The sequence below is a fragment of the Etheostoma spectabile genome, chromosome 1 (genome assembly GCF_008692095.1).
Source record: "Etheostoma spectabile isolate EspeVRDwgs_2016 chromosome 1, UIUC_Espe_1.0, whole genome shotgun sequence".
Classification (NCBI taxonomy): Eukaryota; Metazoa; Chordata; class Actinopteri; order Perciformes; family Percidae; genus Etheostoma; species Etheostoma spectabile.
Genome location: NC_045733.1, coordinates 18,592,172 through 18,598,214, shown reverse-complemented (window position 1 = coordinate 18,598,214; position 6,043 = coordinate 18,592,172). Strand labels below are relative to the sequence as shown.

Sequence of the window (6,043 nt, the reverse complement as noted above, 5' to 3'; positions counted from 1 at the left end):
GCTGTATGGGAGAGTGACAAAGAGAGAGCCACTGTCGAAAAAAGCTCATAGGAAATCTCGCCTGGAATTTGCCCAAAGGAATGTGCTAGACTCCAGGGTCAATTGGAAGAAGGTTCTTTGGTCTGTTGACACAAAAATTGAGCTTTTTGGCCATCAGACTAGATGCTACGGTATGTTTGGCGAACACCAAACACTGCACATCACCACAAACACACCATCTCCACCATGAAGCATCATGCTCTGGGGATGGTTCGCAGCAGCAGGCCTTGGAAGGCTTGTAAAGGTAAGGGAACATAAATGCAGAAAAATATTGCCAAATCCTAGAGGATAATATGACTCAGTCTGCAAGAGAACTATAATTTGGGAGAAGATTTATTTTTCAGGAAGATAACAACCCCAAGCATACAGCAAAAGCTACACAGAAACGGTTCAAAGATAACAAGGTGAATGTTCTGGAGTGGCCACGTCAAAGCCCAGATCTCAATCCAATTGAGAATTTATGGCCGGACTTGAAAAGAGCTGTTCTCGCCCGATACCAGAGTAACCTGACAGAGCTTGACCTGTTTTGCAAGGAAGGACGGGAAAAAAAATAGCAGTGTCCAGATGTGCCAGCCTGATTGAAACATATCCACACTAACACAGTGTTGTAACTGCAGCCAGAGGTGGATCTACTAAATGCTGACCTGAAGGGGGGGAATATTTATGCAATCATCTTCTTTACCTTATATATTTTTTATTAATTGACATTAGTTTGTAAAAAATACATCTTCACTTTGGTTTTAGTTTTTTTGCAAATATTTGTGAAAGAAATTATATTGACCATGATTTTATGTATGAAAGAAACATAAGGGTGAAACATCCAAGGGGGTGGAATACTTTTCATAGGCATTGTAAACCATTCTAAAAAAGGTAAAATAGTGTGTCTGTGAATACAGAATAATCTTTCTGTGATTTCACAATGCCACCCTTTAGCTCTAAAGTTGAAAGCTGGCCCAGAAGAGTTAAAGGTAAAGACATGTCAGCGAGACATCCCTACACAAAGGGAGAGCACATTGTATTTGATGTTAATTCTGCTTGATCGCAAGCAGCTACCTGGTGAATACTGTATGGGGCAGACTGTGAATTCTCTGCTTCCCTCAGCACACATCACCAGAGCCTCAATGACAATAAGGATCACACTCCTGCCATTTACATTTAAAATATGATTAAAACTGGTACTTTTGCCCATGTTTGTTCGTGATTTCCTAGTGAGACTAACCATAAAGACACTGGCGATCTTTTGAAAACAAACACTTAATGCCCAACGACTGGCAGCACCGAGCTGGCACACAACATTACCTCTGAAAAGATTGACAAAACAGACAATGGAACAAACGTGTTGCCACTCTCATGCATTTCTACTTACATATACATAAAAACTTCTCTATGTAAATAGTATATATATTTTTTAATATTATCCGACCCACTTGCTCTATGATCATCCAAAAGCTACAGTAGTCACATGTTTTAAGGTTGGACAGATGTGGTTGATGAACTTAACATCACATTCCAAGATGTAATCATTTTCTCTTTAAGATAAGTGACAGTAACTTGTGTAACAGACAAATATTTTACAGATTCTGTTAAGTGGGGGCATTTTGTTAAGGTGTTTCAAACAAGGAAACAAATGGTGAATGGTAGGGGATCGTACAAATGGAATGGCATATCAGTGATCAATATTGACCCTAATAAGAATGATTCAACCATGTCTATCAAATGGAGTATACAAATATTAAATATGGAAATCTACACTCAAATTGTACAGATTAATAAGTAAAGAGAAATAAAGATTAAACATACTAATCTCAAATTCATTCACGGGTGGTTTTTGTTGTTCATTTTCCTATAATCTTTTAGTGATTCTATCCTGGGAATAAGTCAGACTCACTGGCTTGATAGGTAAATTGTTTTAATTTTACTGCAGAACAAAGAAAGATTAATGGCACTGGAAGCATGGGCGGCCTCCCTCGCCTCCCCCTCTTTCTCCATACTTTCCTCCCCTCTGATGTAACTAGCAGGAAGTTGCTGAGCAGACATGTCATCCAGCAGAGTACAATTGAGTTTGTAATCTCTGACCCTGCAGTGGCAGTCTCTCTCGCTCTCTGTCTCTCTGGTTCTTCCTCTCTAAGAGAGATACTTGTGGTTATAGTGCTGCTAGGTCTGGGTTGGGTGGATAAAGATCCCTTCTCATATGAACACATATGCCTGATATGTGACAAAGTAATTGCTTAGGCATGCCTGGGGAATGCTGGAACATAAGAACACTCAAAATCAGCTAGAAGTAATGAGTGAAGGAATGCCTGTCCTCACATTTGAATGAAAACGGGCATAAAGAATAATGATTACATTTAGAGCTCTTCCAATTGTCGATAACACCATCGCAGGGAAACACGGTCGGCCGCTGACTTTGTGCAAAATACTCACTGGCTGTGCCACACAACCTTCAAACATTTCCTTATTCCAAAACAGAAAACTGGCACAGACACACGCCTCATGAGGAGCCATTTTGGGGCATCAACAACAAACACCAGATGTGGAGATGGAAGATAAATGTCAAACATATTGATTCTATGCTTCATTAAAGCTTATTGCAGGGGGTTGGAGTTTGCCTGTGGCAAGGCACTAAATAGATCACAACATTAAAACCTACAGAGGTCTCGTTTTCCCTGTTTTATGCAAACATTGTTTAACACAGTCGGGGCAATTATTTCAAAGAGAGCAATGACTGAGAAGCAGGCGACAAAAAGCCTGTTCCATTTACATCTGCTGGGACATGAATGAATTGCTAACATACCTATTCAAAAACAGCAACAACTAAACATACTTTAACCACAAAATCACAGGCTTTTAAAGTCTGGCCTGTACCGGTTATAGTCTTTTGACTTAATTTAATTTCTTTGATTCTCTCTACTACACTCCCTCTGTATATTTAGTCGTATTTGGAAGGTATAATTTTTTCTTCTGTACATGCTATGTTCTCCATTGCTTAAAATGTGTTAGCAGGGAAGCAATACAGCTTGCTGAGAGTTCAGCCATCTAAATACTAATACAAGTATTGCATACTGCATACTAGTAACAATTTTAGCCAAATTAAATGTAATTACATGTCACTACCCTGAATCTTGAATAAAAACCATAAGTTTTCCTAGTAAGAAAACAAAAGAACATCTTTTTTTTTGCATTTGATTGTCAAACTCAATAATCAAATTACAAAACAACAACTGGTTAACTCAGTAGGTTTGATATCTCGTCATTCCTACCATGTAAGAGTCAATAATATTAGTCAGAACTGTAATATTTATGAGTACTTTGTAGTCTTTCCTGTTTAAGTTCTAAAGGACTGTACAGGTACTGTACCTACATAATGACTATAGCAAAAAAATCCAGTTGAGAAGAGAAAAAAAACAATTTGACAGCTTAGAAGTAACACAATGAATAGGTCGGACTTAAGAGCAATAACAATCACATATCTTTTACAGAATAAAGAAAGAAGAATTTTAAACTATTTAGCGGTGAGTCTATCTTTTCAATAACACTGCGGTCTTTCAGACCATCAAAGGAAGCCGTCAGAAAGTACACGTGCTGCCTTTATCTTTGTTTCTGTGATCAGCAAACAGCAGCAGGAACAAGTCCTATTAAATGAGCAAAACAAAATGAAGGAGAGATAATAGAAGGGGCTTTAATGAAAGTTAACCCAACACAAGGAACTGTGTGACATTCAATGAAGTAGTCTAAGGACAGGAGTGAAATTCTAAACAGTGTAGCAGGCCATTTCAAGTCTAGCAGATGGTTCTATGTATTTTTCATGCTGTTGAAAACCTGTGACTGAGGTTTGGTTGGTTGTCATTCAGTGCCTGGGGACTCTGGGCTGAATGCATTCTACACACCACTGCAGAATCACATGATGTCTGACCTCTCTGTCATGGCAAACTGCCCAGCAAGGAAAAGGGAGGAAGGGGAGGAATGTGGGTGTGTGTGACTGAGGATTGTGCAGAAAGAGATAGCAGGGAGAAAGCAAGAGAGAACGATGAACAGTTGCATATATGTGTGCACGTCTGTTCACTTAGCATAATCTGACTTCTCCATGAACACATACCCTTTCACAGCCCTGACCTGTAAAACATACTGTTTGAGAGAAAGTGGGGGAAAATATGAGGATGGAATGATGGGAGGGGGAGGGGAGCAGGAAGACAGGGAAGCAGCCACAGCTATGGATTCACGCAACATTACTGAGAAGGGGGGGAGAAAAAATAGCATTGCATGACTTACCGTCCTTTGGAATGCATCCAATATATCCTTGTGTGTGTGTGTGTGTGTGTGTGTGTGTGTGTGTGTGTGTGTGTGTGTGTGTGTGTGTGTGTGTGTGTGTGTGTGTGTGTGTGTGTGTGGCATGCTCGCAGGAAGGCTTTAAGTATATAAATATCACATTACCCCACAATGAAACACAGGCATCAGTCCGAGCTTCCAGCCGGCCTAACAAGCACAGAAGCTCCACTCTGGAGGTCAGAGGGAGAGCTTGGACAAATGGAATTCCATAGAAACCAGCACTTCTTTTAACAGATAAGTGTCTAAGCATGCAGCAATGTGGTGTGCTGTATGCCTATGGTTTCTGTGATGTGCTGGTGTGCATACATCCGCAAGAAGCAGCACGCACGGAGGGGGGGTTGTGGGTCGTGAATGAACGTCAAAAGTAACGTTACCTAAGTGAAAACAGTTTGTTTTATTTGCTGATAACGTTACCTGAAACTGTGATTTAAAGTCAACTCTTTAGACAGCGTGTCGGGGGAATTCAACGTCTACTGCAGCAAGAAGTCAGAGAGAATTTAAACTCATGAAGAAGATGAAAGCTACAATGAAGAACAAAACAAAGGAGGGTTTTATTGACTGGCTGTTAAAAAGATAAAAGTACTTTGAAGACCTATAAGCACTAATGCAATGACAGAGAGACTAGGATAATAGAAACAGCAAATACAGAGTAACACTGACTAGTAATTTATTTGAACACACCTCTCCAAAGGGCAGAATTTATCTTCAGCTGTTCTATTAGTGATGTTAATTGCCATTGCATATTCTAATACAGGCTCTAAAATGCATGCAGATGATACTGCTACCTAAATATACTATATTGAAATGATACTTTATGCAGATACTGTTACATACATATTATGTATGCAGATGATAATGCTATATACAGTGGGGCTCAAACGTTTGGGTACCCCAGGTAAAAATTTGTATTATTGCGCATAAAGAAGCCAAGAAAAGACGGAAAAATCTCCAAAAGGCATCAAATGATAGAATAGACATTTGTATAATATGTCACAAAAACTTAGATTTAATTTCCATCATTTACACTTTCAAAATAACAGAAAACAAAAAAATGGCGTCTGCAACAGTTTGGGTACCCTGCAGAGTTTCTAGCATGCATTGCCCCCTTTGGAAAGCTGAGACCTGACAGTGTCATGGATTGTTCTCAATCATCATCTGGAAAGACCAGGTGATCTTAAGGTTTTAAATGCCCAGACTCATCTGACCTTGTCCCAACAATCAGCACCATGGCCATTTCTAAGCAGAAAACTGAAACTGAAAATAGTTGATGCTCACAAAGCAGGAGAAGGCTATAAGAAGATAGCAAAGCAGATGCCAATATCCTCTGTTTGGAATGTAAGTAAGAAATGGCAGTCATCAGGAACAGTGGAAGTTAAAGAAAGATCTGGAAGACCAAGAAAAATATCAGACAGAACAGCTCGCAGGATTGTGAGAAAAGCAAGTCCACCCCACGTTTGACTGCACGATCTATCCAGAAAGACCTGGCAGACACTGGAGTGGTGGTACATCATTCCACTATAAAGAGATACTTGTACAAATATGGTCTTCATAGAAGAGTCATCAGAAGAAAACCTCTTCTACATCCTCACCACAAAAATTAGTGTTTGAACTTTGCAAATAAACATACAGACAAGCCTGATGCATTGTGGAAACAAGTTCTGTGGACCGATGAGGTTAA

General features: G+C 39.6%; 1 protein-coding gene and 2 long non-coding RNA genes across 3 annotated transcripts in view; 1 reads left to right on the top strand and 2 right to left on the bottom strand.

Moving 5' to 3' along the window:
- LOC116689558 (uncharacterized) overlaps window positions 1-145 on the top strand; it is a 33,606-nt gene extending 33,461 nt beyond the window's left edge. The window contains exon 5 of the long non-coding RNA XR_004332034.1: window positions 113-145. This is a non-coding gene — a long non-coding RNA (uncharacterized LOC116689558). The remainder of the gene's footprint in view (window positions 1-112) is intronic.
- trip4 (thyroid hormone receptor interactor 4) overlaps window positions 1-6,043 on the bottom strand; it is an 83,317-nt gene that overhangs the window by 63,436 nt on the left and 13,838 nt on the right. The gene's annotated exons all lie outside the window — the stretch shown is intronic.
- The window catches only part of LOC116689566 (uncharacterized), an 18,951-nt gene that overhangs the window by 10,360 nt on the left and 2,548 nt on the right, over window positions 1-6,043 (bottom strand). The window lies entirely within an intron of this gene.